This window comes from Dermacentor silvarum, chromosome 9 (genome assembly GCF_013339745.2).
Source record: "Dermacentor silvarum isolate Dsil-2018 chromosome 9, BIME_Dsil_1.4, whole genome shotgun sequence".
NCBI classification, from domain to species: Eukaryota; Metazoa; Arthropoda; class Arachnida; order Ixodida; family Ixodidae; genus Dermacentor; species Dermacentor silvarum.
In genome coordinates, this window is record NC_051162.1 from 18421114 (window position 1) to 18444527 (window position 23414).

The window sequence follows — 23414 nt, forward strand, 5'->3', positions numbered from 1 at the left end:
AAGACTTACGCAGAAACATTGCTTCGCTCCTCGCAAGCTTTCACACCTACTTATGCTACATCACCAGTCGCATTCCAATCGGCTCAAACCGCTCCGGCAACTGCGCTACCGTACTTCGACGATCGGCGAACACCCGCGAAGAAATTACAGGCGAACACCCGCGAGCACCCGAGCGACGACCGCTGTGCTACCACTGCAACGAAGCTGGTTATCTGTATCGCGAGTGCTCCTGCCGAAGACTCGGACTGCGGTGTTTTTCTATCTATTCGCCCCGACCCAGGTTCAGCCAGAGGCCTCCCGACATCGCTGAATTGCTCGACCAGCAGCGCAGGTCGGGCACGTCACAGCGGCAGTCACGCTCACCTTAACCGCCACGATATTTCCTAATAGTGATACCGCCTTGAGGCCGACGCAAGGATGATCACCAAGTCCACGCCGGGAAAACTGACGTCAGCGACCTACCGAGGCGAGGCCGCTGATACTCAACACGCTGAAGACATCCTATCGACCCGCCGCAGCCCAACTAAAACACGATGACGCCAGAACCCGTTCCCGCGAAAAATATTTCACGGGATTCCCGGCGTATTCTACTATCCGAGAAGCTTTTGAGTCCCTACTTCGGACCTTACAGGATGTTGGAGCGAATTAGTGACATGAATTACGAAGTCCTTCCTGACCGAAGCCATTCTCCCCGACGTCTACAACCGCAATCTGAGGTTGTGCACGTTGTGCGGTTGAAACCGTACTACAGCCCCTAATAGCCGACGTTATGCGCAGCGTATGCTAGTTTTTGTTTCTCGTCGCTCAGTGACTTGTGACTATATCACACACCACAGTGATCGTGACTATAGCCTTTGTGTTCGTCCTAGGTCATCTCGGCCTTCCCATGTCAAGCCTATATATTGTAACGAGCATACAAGGAGCAGTTGGGAAGAAGAGGAGGACGAAGTGCTTCTAGGCCTGGTTGCGCGCTCACCATCATCCATCTCCTGTAAATAAAGTCATTTCTGCCCAACTCTCCGTAACAGTTGTGGTGGACGGTGCTGGATAATCGACCCCCGAAGACGGAGGTTATATCGCAAGTTCTTCGTCGAAGCCGCCGCCTTGCTGGACTTCCACCGAACCCAGCGGAGTTGGAGATGTCCCGCGACGCGGAAGAGCAACGGCCTGTCCCAGCCTCTGCCAGTTCTGCCCAGCAACTACGAGATGCACGCCCCTTCGCCGGAAAACCGGGCGAAGACGTCGATGAATGGCTCATCCATTACAAACGGGTGAGCGCCTACAACAAGTGGAATAGCACTTCCCAGCTTTCCAACGTTGTGTTCTTTCTTACGGATACCGCGTTGGTGTGGTTTGACAACAACGAGGATACATTCACAACATGGGAAAGATTTGTTTCGCAAATCAAAGAGCGCTTCGGTGACTCCGTTACGAAAAAGAAAAGGGCAGAGCAGACGCTTTCACAACGCGCGCAAGTACCAGGCGAAACATGCATGACCTACATTGAGGAAGTGCTAAAACTCTGCAGGATGGTGGACTGTGGCATGTCCGAGGAAGACAAAGTCGGGCACATCCTAAAAGGAATCGCCGAGGACGTTTATAGCTTTCTGATTGCTAAAGACAACCTGGCCTCTGTCGCCGACGTCATCCGGCACTGCCGCACGTTCGAGCAGCTTAAGACGAGGCGCGTTACGCCGAAGTTTGGCAGATTAGCCAACGTTACGACCGTTGCAAGCATAGATAACGACCAGTCGCTCGATCTTGCTTCAACGATCCGTCAAATAGTTCGAGAAGAGCTCAGCCTGCACTCACAAGTGACTCACCGCGATACTTATCACCCATGCTCGTCCCAGCTGTTGAGACAACCGTTTCATCCTTCTCCGAGTATCCAGCGGAATATAGACTCCCGCCTCGACAGCCACCACTTGTTTACGAAAGCGGCGCTCCCTCTGACGCTCGATCACGATGGGCAGAGCCACGGTATTATCGCCAAGGCCCCGTGACTTATGATGCCGGGACGCGACCAGAGCAACGTCGACCCTACTACCAGGACCCCAATTACGACCGATACAACCGATCCCAGCGAACACCGGAGGCGAGTTACCCAAGAAGAACGAACTCGCTTACCGCCCACAGAGCAAGCATTGGTTTTGAAGAGTATACAGTGAACCGTGACCCTCCCGTGTGCTACAGCTGCGGTTCCACGGGACACATAGCTTGTTACTGTCGCCAACACCGTCAGCCACGAAGGATACCGCCGATGTTTTCGCCACCTGGAACCCGTACTTCGCACGACCCATGGACCAGTTCACTTCCCACGGACCGTTTCTCGCGCGAGATCAGACGCAGCGATTCGCCAGCGTCTGACCGCAGCCTGACACCACCAATTAACCGTCCTCGTCGTTCTCCGTCCCCTCGGCGCCGTGCATCTTCGCCCCCGCCGGGAAACTAGCATCGCGCGCCGATGGAGGTGAGGTCGCCGGACGGTCTTTGGATGAAATACCTCTGCCTGCTGTGATGATCAAAAACAAAGTGAATGTGCTAGTTAACGGATTGCCGACCACTGCTTTTTGATACTGGTGCGAATGTGTCTGTCATGAGCCTCGCTTTCAAGAACCGCCTAGGCCACAAAGTTATGTTTTCATGGGACGATGCCGTTACCTTTCGTGGAGTGGGCGGAGAGTGGCTCCACCCCCTCGGTGTTTGCGCTGTAAGTGTTACGTTGGCGGGGAAAGTGTTTGTGTCGGAGTTTTTAGTCCTTGCCCGCTGTTCGCACGATGTAATTCTCGGCATAGATTTCCTTCAACACTGCGGCGCTTCTGTGGACTGTGGAAATGGTGAAATCCATGTGAACGAGGTGCTTTTACCCGCGCTTTCTGAACAAAGCTCGTGTGACGAAGAAAGGAATACACTCAGTGTGCTTGATGCAGTGCTTGCCCCCTCATGGTGCCTAACGCCCGTTCGTGTTTGTGCAACTACTGTTGACGCTCCTTGCATTGACCTCGTGATTAGGCCCATCAGCATTAACTGTGCTAAAAAATGTATACTCGTGCCTTGCTCTGTCGTGTGCTTGACGAGAGGAGTCGCGACGTTGTGGGCGCTGAATTGTTCCGCCACGCCAGTAGTTCTGCCTCGAGGCATGAAAATTGCCCTTTTCGATGAAGCTTCATGCAGCTCAATAGCAGTACTCACAGCAGAGCCCGCTCCTGCTTACTCTCCCTGCGATTATCGCCCTTCTGAAGAGCTGATTCTCGGTATGATCAGCAAGGCTCTCTGCACACCTGAGCGTCAAGCACTGGTACAAGTCCTATCTCGACATGTTGCTGCATTTGATTTTACCCACGGAGATAAGCCACTTGATTTACCATCATCACGAGCTCGCCACAGAATAAATACCGCATCAGCACACCCCATTCGACAGAAGCCCTACCGCGTGTCATCCTCAGAGCGCAAGGTTATCGCAGAACAAGTTAAGGAAATGATGAAAAAAGGTGTTGTTCAAGAGTCGTCCAGCCCATGGGCAGCTCCAGTAATCCTCGTCCGGAAGAAAGATGGTTCCTGGAGATTCTGCGTAGATTACAGACGTCTAAACGCTGTGACGAAAGGATGTCTACCCACTACCGCGAATCGACGACGTCATCGATTGCTTACACGCTGCTTCTTTTTTTCGACGCTTGATCTACGATCGGGGTATTGGCAAATACCTATGGAATCTAAAGACAAGGAAAAGACCGCATTCGTGACCCCAGATGGCTTATTCGAATTTAATGGTATGCCTTTTGGCCTCTGTAATGCTCCCGCCACCTTTGAAAGATTCATAGATACAATATTACGTGGCCTAAAGTGGGAGATATGCATGTGTTACTTGGATGATGTTGTAATCTTCGGCCGCACGTTGGAAGAACATAACGCCCGCCTGAGTCTTGTTCTGAGTTGCATCGAGAAAGCTGGACTAGTTTTAAACTCAAAAAAGTGTCGGTTTGGCGAGCGTCAAACATTGGTTCTGGGACATCTAGTCGACAAGGATGGCGTCAGACCCGATCCCCGTAAGATTGAAGCAGTCAGCTCTTTCAAACCACCACAGACAGCACGAGAACTTCGCTCCTTCATTGGTCTATGTTCCTATTTTCGTCGTTTTGTACCCCGATTTGCCGATATTGTTCACCCGTTGACATCTATTCTGCGACAGGATGTATCCTTCACATGGACACCGGAGTGTGACGCATCATTCTCGCAACTGAAATTTATACTAACGTCAGCACCCCTCTTGCGTCACTTCGACCCATCTTGCCCGACTGAAGTGCACACCGATGCTAGCGGAATCGGAATAGGAGCGGTACTTGTACAACGCCACAACAACGCCGAACATGTCGTTGCATATGCCAGCCGTTGTCTGAGCAAGTCCGAGCGCAATTATACGGTTACGGAGCAGGAATGCCTGGCAGCTGTTTTCGCCGTGCAGAAATTTCGATGTTATCTTTACGGAAGACCATTTAGGATAGTCACCGATCATCACTCTTTATGCTGGCTGGTTGGCTTGCGTGATCCATTAGGTCGACTCGCGCGCTGGGCGCTGCGCCTTCAGGAATATGACTTCGTGGTGTCATACAAGAGCGGACGTCGTCATGCCGACGCAGACTGCCTTTCTCGCATTCCTCTTGCAACTTCCGACTGCGAAGCTGAGAATTTTGATGACTATCTCGCTGCCATTACTCGTACGTTCCCCGACGCGGCAGACTTTCAGAGAGAGCAACGCAATGATCTCAACCTCGATCCGCTGTTTGCCGCCGCTCGTACTGCTCAAGGCAGCGGTCGCTTCACCATTCGTGATGAGTTGCTGTATAAGAACAATTACTCCGGGAATGGAGCACGTTTTCTTCTAGTTGTTCCCGAGAGTCTCCGCGCCGACGTCTTACGCGCCATGCATGACGATGCGACATCTGGTCATTTTGGTTTCGTGCGAACGCTACACCGCACGCAAGAGCGATTTTACTGGCCCAACATGTCCCAGACAACGCCCAGTGTGCATAGCGACAACACTATGTCGCTAGTTGTGAAACGTGTCAACGTCACAAGCGACCAACCACCGCTGTACCAGGTCCCCTGCAGCCATTGACACCGCCCAGTACACCTTTCGATCAAGTAGGCATTGACCTTATGGGTCCATTCCCGTTATCTAACAATAAGAACCGTTGGATAATCGTTTGCGTGGACCATCTCACACGGTACGCAGAAACTGCAGCCATACCCTCTTCCACCGCTGCATGTGTGGCGATTTTCCTGCTGCGTTCCGTAGTTCTTCGTCATGGTCCGCCGCGTGTTATCATCAGTGACCGTGGTCGCCAGTTCACTGCGGACGCCGTTGAGGAGCTACTTCGTCTGTGCACTTCTGAGTTCCGTCACTCCACACCGTATCATCCACAGACCAACGGCCTCGTTGAAAGGACGAACCGAACACTGACCAACATGCTTGCCATGTATGTTTCCTCCAACCATAAGAACTGGGACGACGTGCTGCCCTTCATAACCTACGCATACAACACGGCGAAACATGAAACCACGAACTACAGCCCATTTTATCTCCTCTATGCAAGGCTACCGCGCAGCCCTCTCGATACTTTCTTAAACTTTATTCTGCACGACGACGATTCTGTGTCAAAGACTGTGTGCCTCGCTGAAGAAGCCCGCCGAATAGCCCGCCTTCGTACTTTGGCCTCGCAACACCGTTCAAAGGACCGTTACGACGAGCGTCACGGGCCTGTTTCGTTCGCCAAAGGCGACTTGGTGCTTCTTTGGACACCACAACGCAAGCGGTCCTTGTGTCAAAAGTTCCTGTCCCACTATTCCGGCCCATACGTTGTCCTGGAACGTTTGAGTGAACTTTGTTATGTGGTAGCTCGCCTCCTGGGCAATGGCCGGCGATCAAGTAGAACGCAAGTGACTCATGTTGCTCGCCTGAAACGTTTTTATCCTACTGATGCCTCCTAACTCGCCCTACGGGCTTCGTCTGCTTGTGGGGGAATGTAACGAGCATACAAGGAGCAGTTGGAAAGAAGAGAGGACGAAGTGCTTCTAGGCCTGGTTGCGCGCTCACCATCATCCATCTCCTGTAAATAAAGTCATTTCTGCCCAACTCTCCGTAACAATATGTTTTCCTTCGTTTTTTTCGGTTCTTTTTTTATCGTCTACAGCGTAGTCAAGAATTCAAATTCAAAGTGCTGTCTTCAGCATATACTATAAACTGTGTCTTGGGTTTTATATCTGCAATACCATTCATATATATAGGGTGTTTTTAAGCTGCAGTCACTCACTCAATCAATATTTATTTGGCGACAAAATCAAATACAGGGTGGGTGTAAGTACACATTCGGAGGTCCCGAAGTAACAAAATATTAAATGTTGCCTGCGGCAAATTTTTAACCCTTGAGCTCGATGATGCAACCATTACTTCTACAAAAAATCAAAATACATAATAATAGAGTAACTAACATAATTACTTTAATTGTCACTTTACCTAATTACTTTGCGCCACAAATTTCAATCTATGAATTGTAGCGAGTGAGCTTGCAAGGCAAATCGACGGTTTCCAGACATTCGCCGTCAGGTGTGCGGTAAAAATGTACTGTTCAACTAACATTTTGGATAAAAAGCTTTTGTCTTCATTGAAGCGCAGAATTACCTGGAACGCCAATGCATTTCATCACACACTTTCCGGATTAAATGCCAAAGTGTCCGATTGAATTTGCATTGCGAACTCCCAGGCCACATACAATTCGTAGACTGAAGCATGTGCCGTAACATAAATTATTAAAGCAATTATTAGAATTAATACGATAGTTACTCAATTAGGCAGTTTATTTTTCATATAAGTAATGGCCGCCTCATTGAGTAACATTGCTCATTATTTATAACTGAAGAATCTGCCATTGGCAGTTTTTAAAAATTGGTGCACCTGAAAAAATAAACCTAATATGTTGAATAAAGGGGGTCCAACAGACTGCCTTGTGTTACGGCGAATCTGTTAGGCCACAGGTACATTTTATAATGTGTTTATACACTTTGGAATTTATCTGTGATGTAAGTTAAAGACAATACCATACAGTTGCCATTTATACCACAAACTTAGTGCTAGTTTAATAATATGTCATGATTCAAGCATCAAACGCTTTGCTAAAATCAAGGATGAGAGCAGAGCCGATCCTGTTTATCTGTCTTTTCTAAACCCCAACTGCACATCAGTTATTTCGCTAAACTTGTCCGAACGTTTGCCCACGCAAGTATAGAATATTAAGGAGATAGCGTTCTGTCTGGCCCTGCCGAACCTTCCCTCCGCCCAGCGACAAGCTGGACAGGGCGCAGGCGGTGGCCTTCAGACAACTGTAGACGTTAACGTACCCTAACCCGGCACAATACCACAGACTCTAACCCGGTACATACCCTAGAAATATATGCAAGGTCTGCCACACTGAAATAGCCACTTTAACTCACATGCGCTGAGACGGTAACGCAAACCCGCACGGTGCTAACTCCGTAACCCTTCCTCCGCGGTGGCCCGCTGCCTTGCGCAGCCCCAGCCTCGGCGATCAGCTCTGGGCCGTCCAGCAGGCCCTCGAGGCGGCGGCGAGGCAGCACCTCGACGTCCCCACGTGGGATACCTAAGGCCCCGTCGGCAAAAGCTCTACAAGACTATCAATAAAGTTGTCACCAACACTAGCGTTAAGGGCCCCCTGTCCCAGAAAATCCGGTGTCGGCGTCGGGGGCGTTGCCCAGCAAAGAAAATCATCCCGAACCACGCCATCCGCGCAGGCCCTCCGCTTGGCCCAGAGGCGCTAGTGAAATAATCGAATTTCTCAATGTAAAATGCGTCATAAAAATCGTAAAGTACGACGTAACCACAACCTACAGACGTGATAGGGTCGGATTGCAATGTGAATATACAAGAAAACATAATACTTTTACGCGGGAACTCAAGGATAGGATAGGAATAAATTTTATTTGTCGAACGGTTATGGCTGTTGGTGCCCGGGGCTAGGCTGCCAGGGGTCCATCGCAGGAGAAAAATCTTCCGAGATCCTCGGCAATGCCCCTGACCCGCTGGACGGCCCACTCCTGGTCCTCGTGTGTCTCGCTGAGGAGGGCGGCTTGCCATCTCTCAGCGAGGCGCTCTGCTTCAGAGGGTCCTGCTGTTGTCATCCCCCTTCCTCTTGGTACTTCTTGTTCATGGCGTTAGCACTCCCAAAGCATATGGGCCATATCGGACCTTTCGTGCTCGCACCACGGGCAGCCGGGCGACGGGGCAGCGCGGGCCACAGGCGGTGCCGGTGGTAGGGGTTGGTGAAAGTGCGCGTCTGCACCCGCCTCAGGTCGACTGCCTGGGACCTGTCCAGCCGCCCATGGGGTTGCGGATATTTCTTACGTTCCTTCCTATAAGACCAAGAACCTCTCGGTACGTGGCCGGAAGCTCGTCGATATTGCAGTCGGCGTCCCCGTGGCCCCCAGCTCCGTCCGCCGCGATTTGAGTTGTGTTGGTAACTCCTCCGCTGGGCTCTCGCACAACTACGGCGGCGGCTGCCCTCTGGGTCTTCTTCGTTGATGCAGCCAGGCACCCGCGGCCCGCCGGTGACGTTGATGGTGACGAGGGACGACGATCACCACCGCCACTACAACCTATGGGGTCCTGCGGATGGCGATACCCGAGGCGCGCAGCTCGCGCAATTCACAGCGGCAAACAATCTATCGTTTTAAATGACCCCGCTCGCCACCCACCTTTCAGTCTCACCTCGCGGAAAGCTGGATAGATGTTTCGTTCGCTTCCGTGCCTCTGGCCTCTTGCGGCTACAGCTGGTCGGTGGCGGACGTTGAAACACTCTCCGACCACAAATTCATTCTATTTCCCTTCTTCGGCCAACTCAAACTAAAAACTAAACGTTTGACCAAGTCAGGTACTTCGGCGCTCCTACAAACTCTCGTCAATTTGCCCTGGTTTAACATGGTGCAGGGAGCGACTTTGCGGTCGCCAGAGGCGGTCGACTTGGTTTTGGCCAAGTTTTACGCCATCTTCGACCGCCTCTGTCGTGCGCATTCTCGTTGGGTACGGCCGCGCCAACAGTCGGCTAATTCGTGGTGGACCCCAGAGCTCACTGTCGAACGCAAGCGTGTCCGTGCCCTTCGCCGGCGCTATCAGCGAACCACTGACCCTTCACTCCGACAAACATTTAAAGACAGTTACTACGCCGCTCATGGCAACTACAAAATGCACATTGATCGGGCCAAGACATCTGCTTCGAAATCTCTCTGTTCTGAACTTTCTAAACGTAACCTATTCGGCCTCCCTTTCGTATCTTTCGGCAAAACTCCTAACAGCAGTCAGCTTCCCTCACTCCCCTTACCCAACGGACAGTATACGTCCAGTCTACTGGACTCCGCCCGTTTATTGCTTTCTGCACAAATTTCTGCTGACTCTACCTCGACGGACGACGCCCATCATGATCGCGTGCGCAGTTTGGTAAATACGCCGTATTCGACACCATTTCGGGACCTTCCTTTCACGCTTGGTGAGGTTGAACATGCGCTGCACTTAGGGAATTTAAACGCCGCACCTGGTCTTGATGGGCTCACTCTTCCCATGCTCAAAACACTCTTTCGCTATCACCCGTCCTTTTTTCTCTATCTCTTCAACCAGTGTTTCCAGCTATCCCATTTCCCCTCCTATTGGCGTAAAGGTCGAATTATTTTCATCTCGAAACCCAACCGCCCTCCTGACTCTCCCTCCTCCTACCGACCTATTGTTATGAATTCGCTTTTTGGTAAAATTTTGGAACGGTTAATCAATTCCCGCCTCTATTTTTTCCTCCACTCCCACAACCTCCTTCACAAAAATCAATTTGGCTTTACGCATGGGAAGAGTGCGCCCATCGCCTTGTACCACCTTAGGCGCACCCTGGTGGACTTCAAAGCTAAAAAATTGCACGCACTTTTGATTGCTCTTGACTTCAGGGGCGCCTTTGACAGCGTCTGGCACCCTGCGGTGCTACACTTCTTGCGGTCCCATAACTGCCCGGCTAATCTCTATCACCTGCTCATGAAGCCGGTTTTTCTCCAATTGGCTTTTTCTTAAATTCCTTTTTGGGTTCTACCCTTATTCATTTTTGTTTGATTGGCTTAAGCCTGCGATACGTTTGTGGTGCGGGCTACCCTCATTTTCATTTAGGTTATTTTCACTCTTCCGAGGGACCCAAAAACAAGCCACTACAACGGAATGTGCGAGACGAACCGGGGATGCCGACACCACCATCACTACTACTACTACGACAAAAACGGCAGCAGCAACAGCGGCAACATCAACGACACGGCCGGCCGATGGCGGCGGCGCCCGCCTTCACCATGGCGGCCGTAGATGCGAAGCGAAGGATCCGAGTCACGGCATCAGCGAGGCTGCCGTCGGCTGAAGCAGCGGAGGAGATGGCCATAGGCCTCGCGCTACTCCACGGAGTTGCGGAGGATAGATAGCCTGATCATTAGCGACTCCAAATCAGCGGAAACTCAAACACAAGCCTATTTTCCAGCATTTCTACCACTCATACAGCAGCACGCCGCGGTTTTCCTCCTCGCAAAAATACCATCCCGATGGCGCTCTCCTCCTCGGCAGCCTACAAGAGCGTTGCATGTAGGCTCCCTACGGCAGCCGCATGCGGAGGCGAAGTTGGAGAAAAAATGTCATAGTTTCGCCCTAAGGGCGAAGCAATGAATGCGATAGCAACACAGCAATGTCATACGAAGTAAGGTGAGCGGCTTTGGTAGCAAATATGAATTGTAGTAAACATGAGCTGATTAGGTAAGCAGGTGTGGTGCGGCGTAAGTAGACCGACATGAAGAGAGACTCGATGACCACGAGAAGGCGCGTGTGAAACGGTGGTGTTGATGAGAAGCGCTTCCCGTGGGCAGCGCGTGCGAAGGGACACACCTGTAGCGCTGCACTGCCGATCCGGGCAGCATTGCATGTGTAGCGTGCGTTGGAAAATGTGGCCCGACTATTACTAACTGAATGAACAAGCGTGATGTGAGCGCGCACAAACAAACACGAAAAGATCACACTGAATGACTGCAGACAAACGACTGTCAAAACGCTGGCAGCAAGCATACGCCGCAGCAACGGGCGAAGGTACGTGCGGTCTATCGCTTCAACGGAAACTGAGCGGCGAAAGCACGGCGCGTAAAGGTCAGAGCCGTGGGGAGATAAGCGACGGTGCGAGCGAGCGACGAGCGGGTTGTTGGCAGAGTAGAAGTGCGCCCCCCCCCCCCTGCCCCCCCCCCCCCCGCTCTCCGGCGCTGGCTTCTCGCTTCCTTGCTTGCGCGTGGGAGATTGAGTGCGTTCGCTCTCCGTGATAGCGCGCGTCCCCGCACGCTTCCGCTCGGGCATACGGCGCGCGGCGAAGATTTTATCTATACGGAACCTCACGGCGACGGCGACGGCAGAAATCCGGTTGAAGTATCCACTAATTGCTATCGCAATAAAAGAAAGCTGCAGTTGCCGGGAAGCCTGATAAGCAGCGAGGGATCTTTGAATGATATGCCGTTCCACTCTTAAAGGTGAAGCTTAAGCGTCCTCCAATTATTTTATTGCGATAGCAATTATATGGGCACGCGAGGCGCATTTTTGCCGTCGTCGTCCCCGTGACGCTCCGTGTAAATCCAAGGGCGATAACACTGTCGTCAAGCGCTGTATGCAGTATGTGCGAGTGAAAGCGTGCGAGGGTCGCCGAAGCTCGCTGCTCAATCTCGCGCTCCAAACGGAGGAAAGCGGGGAGGTAGCATGTCGTCTTCTGTTCGCGCGCATGCAACCGAGAGAAGGGAGGGAGGGAGGTGGGGCGTTGTACTTCGGCCGCACACGGTCTCGTGGGGATTATCTTAGAAGTGATCTGCTTTGGGGGCGCAGTCTAGGTGGCCCGACGGCGCGTAGCTTTGCGTGCGCTGTGTTTTCGCCGCTCAGTTTGCGTTGAAGCGATATACAGCACGAAGATCACTTCGCTCGCTGCTGCTCTCGCTCTTCCCGCTACGCCAGGATTCTGACAGCGAGTGTGCGCGATCATCGAGTGGGACGTGTTCATGTTTGGCTGTGCGTGGTGACACCATGTTTGTTAATTTAGCTAGTAAGCGAATATGTACAAGTTTATACGGCCAATAAAACTACTCTCCTTACTTCTTATGGCGGTCCCTCATACTATCGCCAATGCTGCTCACCTTTCGGGCGAAACCGCGACTTTTTGTGCTCCTACACAAAGAGTTTGTCGGGAATGAGAGCTATCATGCACTTTATCCACGCACGCGTGAAGTGATAAAAATTGGACTTTAAAAATGAAACTAAAATGGACAGCTAGATTAATGGCGGCGATACATAGGCCCGTATTCACAAACGGATCTTACACTTAATTTACGACTTGAGTAGCCAGTCGATGCTTAACGTGTTTCGTAGACAAATCTTGTACTTGAGGTAAACTTTAATCGACACTTGAGTGCCGGAAAGTAAAGTACAGCCATTGGCAACCATAAGTGCGACTTTCGCTACTCTCGACTAGCAAGTCAGATGTCCGACTGCTACGGCAGCCTCACCGACTTTGCCCATTTCGACGAACGTGTGCACGACATTACGGATGATGAGGCATACCGATACCCGTCGCCATACGGCCACGGCTTAGGCATCGAAGTATACAACGACGCGGAATTCTCGTGGCGGTACCGCTGTTCCAAGCAAGCGGCTGTTGGGAATGCTGCCACTGGCGGCCGAACAGACAGCGAACGCGGTCACCCCGTGCCGCCGCTGCTCCAGCTTCTGATCGCGCTGCGATTCTACGGCGCCGGAACCTTTCAGGTTTTCACCGGGACCTCGTTAATGATCACTAAATTAATTAATAATTAACAATTAATTATTTCGCCATGGCGCTCGTTGGCCACATCTGGCCCTTGCGGCAATAAACCACATTAATCAATCTATCAATCAATCAATCAATTTATTAATTTCATTATTTATTTAATGCGTGAAACGAGATCCATTGGCAAGGCGCGTTGTTCTTCGGATCAGTTTTTTTCCATCGTCCGCGCGGTTTGAAAACACAATACACACACACACTTTCCGCGCAAACACCGCACGTTTTCAGCAAAAAAAATTCGGGACGAGGACACAAACCGCAGTGGCTGCGAGAACCGATTTGAACTTGTGGCCTGAAGAGTTTGAGTAAAGCGCTGAGACCAAATATTTCTTTGCATTACATTCAGAAGAATGTACGTGCAAGCACTGCAACATTTATGTTCGCAGTAATGTGCTGCAAAAATTATTTTTGTTTTACGATTGGACCAATCGTGCACGTAAATTATTTACGTACCCTCAACACCAGATGACATACTTGGCCCGAAAAGTGTTACTTTCGAAAGTGATACTTAAGTGTCGTTTTTGAAGTGCTCTCCTAAAACTTTCCTAACACTTGTACTTTTCCCGCACTTATCGACACCGTACTTAAGTTCCGTTCGTGAATACAGGCCATGAACTCTGTCAATTAGACAATTGAAGGGGCTCTGGCGCATGCGTCACTTTTAAGCATCATTGAAAACAGCACGCAAGATTTTTGAAGCGTTTGCGATGATAAGCGTTCGCTAAGACCTTGTCTCCAATGTACGAGCTATTGACCCGCCTCAGGATATCGGACGTCGGTTTCAAGTGGCAAGCACTGCAAGCCGTTGCATTCCAAGCGCTTTAACGACGCTTGCAATCACCGCCAGTACTCGCCTACTTCGACGAAAACGCCGATATGGAAATCCGTACCGACGCAAACAGCGTAGACCTCGGCACCGTGCTAGTCCAAAGAAAAAGGCTGGAGACAGGCTGGAGAGATCTGGAGAGAGCCGCTCACTATCGAAAGCGGAAGGCAATTGCTCTACGACGAAAAAGAATACCTGGCCATCATTTGGGCTACCGCATAGTTTAGATCTTACCAACATGGTAGGCCCTTCAATGTGATGACCAGCCATCACGCATTGTGTTGGCTGGTAAACTTAAAGGACTCTGCCGGGCGCCCAGTACGGCGGAGCCTTGGATTGCTAGTATTTGACGTCACCGTGGCCTACAAGTTCGGACGGAAACACTGCTGCGGATTGCCTGCCTCACTGCCCCATAGACCTGCCACCACAAGACGACCACGACGAGGACACCTTCGTGGGCACTTTGCTCGCCGCTATTGATGTGATTGAGTGTTACTTGTTTTGCAGGGCACAAGTTCGCCCAATAAAAAGTTGCATTTGTAACTCACAGTTTTGAAATTGTGTCGTTCTTCACCGTCCCTTCAACGTGAAACTATGATTGTTAAAACCGGACGCTGATAGCACCGTAGCCAATTCATGCGAAGTCGACTGCTCTTGCAAAATGTTAACGTTGAACTTGACTCCGCATATCAAGCAGAAATTATATTAAGAAATCCATTCCAGCAAGGCTTCATAAAACTTGAAGAAACGTGCAGGATTTCTGGTCAGTGGACGATAATCTACCTTAAATGGATTATTGTTAATTCGAACTGTTAAGGTCTCATAGTCATCTCTTGTGGCACTGTACTCATGGACTGTTTGACAGTATTTCCACTCATGCAGCAAATATAGCATCTGCCGATCCAGTGAAATTTTTTTATCAACGTAATGTTTTTATGTAAGAGCACGACGGGAGAGCTATGAGTCTGCTACGCTTAGATCTTGTGATTCTATGACAGAGCTCTATTTCTATGATATCTACGCTGCCTCTAATTTTGTAATCTTGTTTTGTTTTCCGAGTGATGGGGCCAGTCAAGCTGTGAATTGCAGCTTTTTTCCCATCACACCTAACCACGTCTATGAGTACTTTTATGTACCTGCCATGTGGTTAAATAAATTCAAACTGAAACTCAAAATCTTCATTCAGCATCATCAGCAGCCTATATTTATGTCCAATGCAGGACCGAAGGCCTCTCCCTGCGATCATAATTACTACATCTTAAACAGTGGTAAAATAGGCACCCAAGAGAATCAATATAAACTGCACAAATGCTGATTGCATCGGCGTCGGCAGGGCATGCGAAAGGGGCACTTGACCCTCCCCCAAGCCACCACCAACACCCCCCCCCCCCTAGTTGCGATGCATCGGGTGTGCCCCCCCCCCCCCCCCTGAGACAAAATCCTGCCGACGCCCATGGTTGATTGATGTACCGGCAAAGCATCTCCTGCAAATTTTTGGTAGGCCAGGCATCGGCGGGAGGTACGAGCATAATACATCGGAAGGATCGCGTGCTGCTGCTTGCTCCGAAATCTGAGGTGGCGGATACATCAGGATTGTGGCGGTCGCTGAAGGCACCAGGAATGTTGTGCCTTTAGTGTCGCCGTGCCCGCGAGAGCTGAATTCGCGCTTATCGGTAGGACAGCTTCTGAGTCGGTGATGAGTAAGGTGCCCCAGAATAGAAGGTCGAAAGCTTGCGGGAACGTACCATATAAAGGAGAGCCGCGGTGCGTAGAGTTGCCAAGAGCGCTTGCGTTTGGCAAGATACTCACTGAACGAGTGCGATGTTGGGGCAGGCGCGTGCTGACGATCGGAACGGGAGCACGTAGGTGATGTGCAACGACAAGGCGCGGAATGAGGCGACGGTTCCCATGGCGAAAGCTATTGTGACGGAGCGTTTAATGAAAGACACTGATGGCTAGAGGTAGCGTAGTGAGCAGGGACGGCGGCCCGCAAGTTCTTGTAAATGTTGGGACGGGGGGGCGGGGGGGGGGGGGGCAGCCGGATCCTGGAACGCAGTTTCGGTCACTTCTCTGACTGCGCCTAAAACCCTTAAAAAAATATGAGATGAGTTTCACATGAAGGTCTCGTGACTTTTGACATTACAGCCAAATGAGCCTCTGCTGTGTTTCTTCGGAAATATTCTAATGTATTCGTAATGTTATTTTAAAACGTATTGGCCATCGTCGTTCTGATGCATACTTGATGAGTGTTTTTCAGGTGAGCCTGATATGTCTTCCTAATGCGCGCTCCAAAGCAGTTTTTGTTAGACCATGTCATGTCTTCCAAATGAGTCTCTACAGAGTTTGTACATTAGATTGCTCGAATTCATATAATCCCTAAACAAAATTAGCCACCATATGTGGAAACGTTTTCTGATGTGTCTCGATGTCCTGATGTGTCTTTTGTGATTGATATTAATATATCAAGTGAAGGTGCAGCACGTTTTCCAACATCCAACATGTACGTGAGCCCGTACATATGCTGCACATTAGACATTTCTAAACGAAAAATGTTGATAAAACATTTATTGAGGATATACCACGCTTCCTTAAAGAGAGAAGGAGGTTAAATGAAAGGAACACATGGTATCTGTCTGGTTACGGATGTGGTATTTTCTCTGCATTTATTCTCCCAGCTAGTCTTTGACGAGAGGTTGTTCTTGAGGTGGAGGGTCGTCGTCTTCAAGTGAGTGCATGCGGACCCTGCATGGTGAAAGGACAACAATTAACAAAACTTGGAAATGAACCACAGGAATACACACTGTATCACTTGCTGTGGAACAATTTGGAGACGTTTTAGCTAGTTGTGCGAAAAGTTTATATGATGTCGGTTCACAGAATGTCGTTGAGGAACCACTTTGTAGCAGTAGCTACACTATGCGCAAATTTCTCGTGGATGTACCACGGCCGCTGAATAAAATTTTTTTTTTATCCAGTGGCCGTGGCTGTACAAACATGCAACCTAGATCAGCTATGTTGTGTACATATTGTGAACTACTTTGGCTTTATTGGTTTCCACTCGACAAAGAGCAGAAGTGTCTGTGGATTGCTAGCGGGCATTGGAAAATCTTCTCACTATCTGATCACTTGGCGTGGAAAAAAGTTTAGAAGTGCTTGTGTACGGGCAACCCAATGCAACCCCGAGACATATAAGTGCCAGTCGTTATAGAATATTTGCGTGAGCTACCGGCATAGTTCTGAAGCATTTAAAGTCCACTATGTCATGCCCATGTTGGCCTTCTATCATCATCATCATCATCATCATCATCAGCCTATATTTTATGTCCACTGCAGGACGAAGGCCTCTCCCTGCGATCTCCAATTACCCCTGTCTTGCGCTAGCGTATTCCAACTTGCGCCTGCAAATTTCCTAACTTCATCATCCCATCTGGTTTTCTGCCGACCTCGACTGCGCTTCCCTTCTCTTGGTATCCATTCTGTAACCCTAATGGTCCACCGGTTATCCACCCTACGCATTACATGGCCTGCCCAGCTCCATTTCTTTCGCTTAATGTCAACTAGAATATCGGCTATCCCCGTTTGTTCTCTGATCCACACCGCTCTCTTCCTGTCTCTTAGCGTTAATCCTAAATTTTTTCGTTCCATCGCTCTTTGTGCGGTCCTTAACTTGTTCTCGAGCTTCTTTGTTAACATCCAAGTTTCTGCCCCTTATGTTAGCACCGGTAGAATGCAATGATTGTACACTTTTCTTTTAAACGACAGTGGTAAGCTCCCAGTGAGGATTTGGTAATGCCTGCCGTATGCACTCCAACCCAATTTTATTCTTCTGTAAATTTCTTTCTCGTGATCAGGATCCCCTGTGAGTAATTGACCTAGATAAACGTACTCCTTTACAGACTCTAGAGGCTGACTGGCGATCCTGAATTCTTGTTCCCTTGCTAGGCTATTGAACATTATCTTTGTCTTCTGCATATTCATCTGCAACCCAATTCTTACACTTTCTCGATTAAGGTCCTCAATCATTTGTTGTAATTCGTCTCCATTGTTGCTGAATAGGACAATGTCATCTGCAAACCGAAGGTTGCTGAATATTCGCCGTTGATCCTCACTCCTAAGCCTTCCCAGTCTAACAGCTTGAATACTTCTTCTAAGCATGCAGTGAATAGCATTGGAGAGATTGTGTCTCCTTGCCTGACCCCTTTCTTGATAGGTATCGTTCTACTTTTCTTGTGGAGAACCAAGGTAGCTGTGGAATCCTTGTAGATGTTTGCTAAGATATTCACGTATGCTTCCTGTACCCCTTGATTACGCAATGCCTCTATGACTGCTGGTATCTCTACTGAATCAAATGCCTTTTCATAATCTATGAAAGCCATATAGAGAGGTTGATTGTACTCCGCAGATTTCTCGATTACCTTATTTATGACATGGATATGATCCATCGTAGAATATCCCTTCCTGAAGCCAGCCTGTTTTCTTGGTTGGCTGAAGTCACGTGTTGCGCTGATTCTATTGGAAATTATCTTGGTGAATATTTTATACAATACTGGCCTTCTATAGTATGGCATATATCCCAGTCAAAAATCCACCAGACCATGTCTGATGTGCTTGGTGTACCCGGACTGGTGAGCCAAGCCTGGTGTGCTTAGTGCACCTGATGTGTGTTTGGTGTACTCACCCGGCGCTGCCCGTATCCTGGCATAGTGTCTTTGCTTGGGGCCATGCTGCTGCCTACTGGTAGCAGCATGAAAAATTGTAGCATGCATCAAAATCTATATATTAGGAATGTGTGGATCACTTTACATCTGTTTCATGCTGGAGTATACGCGTTTACTATGGTAGCCGATTCGTTTATGTTTGTTCTGGAAATGACAAGTCGCTATGCGATATGGAAGGAAAGAGAGCAGTGCAAATATTTGTTTATTTGGGATTTTAAATGAATATGGATTTTTAAATTAAAGTATGAGCATAACATAACTTAAGTGCACAAATTTCACTGTACACACTCTACTGCCCTAGCAACCTTGTAATTTGTCAAGGCAAAATGCTAAGTTTGAACTGCATAGCTTTTTATTTCTGGCTAAATGCCATCTCGGCCTGATGCCGTGACGCTATCATTACATAAACCATCAATGCAAAAGCTGAAGTACACATTAGCATCCTTTGCGAGAAGCCAGAGGAGTAGTACGATGATGACGATAAGGGACATAAATGGTAAGAATGTACCGGCTCAAAACATAGAAGTTTATCAACATTGACTGACAAGTAACTGAGAAAGCTGGTGCATGTCCATGTTTAACTTTTCAGTGCAAGACAGCACAGCACAGAAGGCCGACCACTGGACACAAAAGCTATCAACATTTATTTGATGGAAGGATTACAGAAAAAATTTACGCTGCATGTGCACTTGTATTGCATAAAAATCTTTTCAGAGGGAGGGCACCAGTTGCAATACAAATCCATAAAAGCAAGATAAACAGTGCTTGCGTCAAAAACTGCATAAATAAGCATGGAGTGATTGATACCTCCATGTCATTTAGAGGGTATTACTCTTTGTCATGCAATCATAATGAGAGCTGGCTGCACATCGCATTTTTATGCGCTATTGGTCACTCATTTTGTTGGTCAATCAGTTGCCTTAGGTGAACAAAACAGATGAACAAACTAAATCCGGCGCGAAGCCCCAGTCGTGTCAATGCATGCTCAAGTGAGATAAACATACTGGTCCTTTAAGTGGATTATGGTGCTCTCCCAGGAACATGTTGAGGCACCGGCCAGTCTGCCCCATGTATGTACATCTGACCAAATATATACATGATCACAGGAATAGACTACACAACCTCTGACGGATACAAGAGAAATTTGGTGGTATCTTTAACCATAGCCTCCGCAATAAATATGTGCCTGTGAAACGGCGCTTGATCGGCCGTCGCTTTTCCCTCTCCCTATTGGTCGTTTCCACCAAGAGATGGCGCCACCGACGTAGACTAGCTCATGACTGCTGCCGTGTGCCCCCGTCTCCGTCTCTCCGTTACCTCCGCTGGGGTCGCAAATCGGGTACATTGTTTTTGTCGGTTTTTCTCGTGCAGTACGGTGAAACCTAGCAACGTTGGTATGGTCCACGCATTTTAAACCTTCTTGGGTGATCGTGGACCTGAGCTTAACGATGAGCGACGGTGATTGCTAGATGCTTTTCACGTGCGATCACGTAAAAAAAAACATTCGAAGAGGCCATGCTGGTTCACAGACATCATGTGCGGGTAAAACACGTGAACTTCTTCACGTGGATACATGTAACTTCGAGCAACGCATATAGTGACAGAAGCACCCTCGGGATTTTGTATGTCTGAGCTGCATGCATCGTTCAACAAAGCGTCTGCAATAAAATATTTGCTCGCATCTTGCTTATTCAAGGCATGCGGCGCTTTTTGTAGGTCCTTCAATATTTTTTTCTATTTTTCCTGCTCGCCAATGCACACGGACGTGGTAGAAAGAACAAAGGTTTCTGGGTATGAATATTCACGTCTGCCACAACACTCATCTGATGCAAAAGAACGTGGGGAAAACTTGTCTCAAAGTAGTAAAAATAGTATGCTACTAACGTGCGCCGAGGCCTGAAGGACGTCTCACTATAAGAATGAACTAAGAAGAATATAAGAAGGGCGGTTCACTATAGAGCAGCGTCGCAAGCAGTTTTTGACAAAATATATAGCTGTGAGAACGCTTGCCGACTTGCGTATTTTCTGCACTTCGCTACGGTAACTAAGGGCGTATTAACCACAATGAACAAACTCGCGTTTTTTTTTCGTTTCTTTCTTTCTTTTTTTTTTTTTGCCACGTGTGACGCGCAATCCACTTGGACGCTACAGTTGCTGCAAGCGCGCTCGCACTTTCACAGACTGTATTCGAGACACTACTATGGTGCTCTACAGCGTTATAAACAAGGCTCTGGTCACCCACGGGATCGTTGTTCCACCATTGCAGCCATTAAAGCAGTCGGCATCGCGCCCGCCGCGCAGACGGGAGGCGCGGCGGCACTCTACGCCGGTGGCGCCCTCAGCGAAATGAGCGGCGGCAGTGTGAAACTCTGCCGACGGCGCCTCCCTATTGTTGTCTCGGCATCTTGAGAGGCACAGAGTTTATCGAGGAGGCTATGCTTTAACTAAGCAAGCCTCCCTTGCCTGGGTGTCTTTTCAATTCGCTTGTGGACTACTATGCACATATACAACCAGAAAAAAATAAAGTAGGCAGGATATGCACGACAGTCCGTAAGTGAATTGTGAAAGGCGAGCAGGCAAGCACGGTTTGCTTGGTTAAAGATACCACGAAATTTGTCCAGTGTGTGTCAGAGGCAGTGTATTTCACTCCTTTCACGTGTGGTCAAATGCACATAGTGCAGACTGGCCGATGCCTAAATATGTGCTGAAGATACCAACCATATTTCACTCAAAAGACCAGTATGCTCATCTGGTCTGTAGGCCAGTTGTGGCCAGATTACGATAATCACTTATTTTTCACATACGGTGGAAAATTGACACATGAAATCAGTGACGCATGCCGCATAAATAACAAGACGTGTGAGCCAACCCCATTAGTAATGGTCTCCCTACTCTCCGAGTGTAAATTTTGTCCTGAAAAGTTACATGCACTAACGAGCAAATTTAAAAGGACGCTACAAATTTCACCTAGTGGACAAGGCTGGTTCTCAGAAAATGCACAAATAAAGTGATGGGTATCCGTTGGCATACTGTAGTAATAGTTGGCGCAAGCTAGCATCGACATTGCTGTCATACTTCAGCTGTCACAATGCTACACCTTCACATTTTGTTTCTAGAAATTCAAGCTCAGAATAACTGCCACTGGCAAATGCACATATGATGAGAACAAGACCGAAATTATTGTAAATAGCAATGCTAAAGAAAGGTAAGCACGCCGCACGCTTAGACCTGTGACATATTTGGCACACTACAGCTCGAATTCTAACAAGCACAAAAACTGAAGATGCGTGTGCATTTATTTGCATAAGCAGAGAAAAAATACAGAAAGAAAAGATACAGCATAAGGAACAGTTTCAAAACAATAAAACCAAAATAAGAAGTGTAATATACTGTGTGCAAAGCAAAAATAAAACTGAACTTGCAGCTGAAGAATTCATGCGAGAAAAAAAATAGTAAACATCAGGACATGTTAGGTTTAGTTTTATATATAATACGATAATGTGTGGATAATGTTACTACCACAAATAAGCAGCAAGTTGAATAAAGTTGCATCAATTTCTAGCCTATTTAGTAAGCTGAGTTCAGCATATGTCGATAAGCTTATACGCAAATCATACCGAGATCGTACTTTCTGGTAGACGTGCACTTCATACATACCTGACATGACACCCAGATTAGACGCCGTGCTGCTGTAGCTATGGCCACGGGATATCTGCATTTCCTTACCATTATGTGGAGACTGCTGTGGGTCACGGTCTCACTACTGCAAAATTAGTTCTGTATTAACTTATGTAAAACGGATCAAACAAGCGTCATGTCGCCATTTATAACTTTTTTATTCTCCTCTTCAATCCCCCCGCTCCTTCCGATGTTCTCAGACTTCTTCTCATTCGGTACGCTTCACTCCCCGCACCTTTTTATTCATCCCTCCAGGGATGGTATTTAAACACATTTGCTATGGAAGCCAATTCTCCATTTTCGTTCGCACCGATGTACCAGACAGTTTTAGGGGCGAAGCTCCTTAGGGTGTGGGTCTGTCCCTCCTCTGTAGTATGTAGTAGTAGTAGTAGTCGTCGTCGTAGTAGTATCAGTCGTCGTCGTCGTAGTAGGTAGCCACGTCTACTTTTATGAGAAAAAAAAATTCCGAAAGTTGTGTCCGTAGCGGAATCGAACCAGGGACCCCTCGCTTCCGAACGCGCGGCGCTAAACACTACGCCACGAAGTGCACATGGACACACGCACCACGATGGAAATAAATACCCAACATTAACGAAAGACTGCGCGTTTCTAACGCGTTTGAGCGAGCGCGTTACGGCCCGTGTAAGAAGCTGGTGTAAGACGCTGTGGCCTCTCCGCCTTACCCCCGTATTCATAAACGCTGATGGCGTCGGCAAACGCGGTGCACGTTCCGACATGTGTAAACGGCTGCGTAAGACGCTGTGGCCTCTCCCCCTTACTAGAGAGTACTGCACGTTTCTAACGCGTTTGTGCTAGCGTCCCCTTAAGTGGGAGATGGTGAAATTACAATGAAGGGCGCTGTTATAGGAATGACGTCACATATGGCGCGTGTCATTGGTGGAAGTCAATCGTTCGATTTAGTGCGGCGAGACTGGGCGAATTACATGGAAGATTCACGGTTTACCGATGATTCCCTCCGGAGCTTCGCCCACTCATCGTCATTCACCCCGTGGATATGCGGTGTTTTTTTCTAGCGGTGTGATGCCGCGAAGTTGTTGTGTGCCGCTGTGCAACTCGAACGCGAGAAAAAACGCTACTGTGACGTACCACGAATTCCCCTGCGATCTACAGCGTCGGGAAGCATCGCTGAAGAATATTTCTCTCCAATGGCCGTCAGGGAAAGGAAGCAAATGGGAGCCAAGTGACAGGTTGCTGGTATGTTCATAACATTTTACTGACAATGACTATAAAAATACCACGAAGATT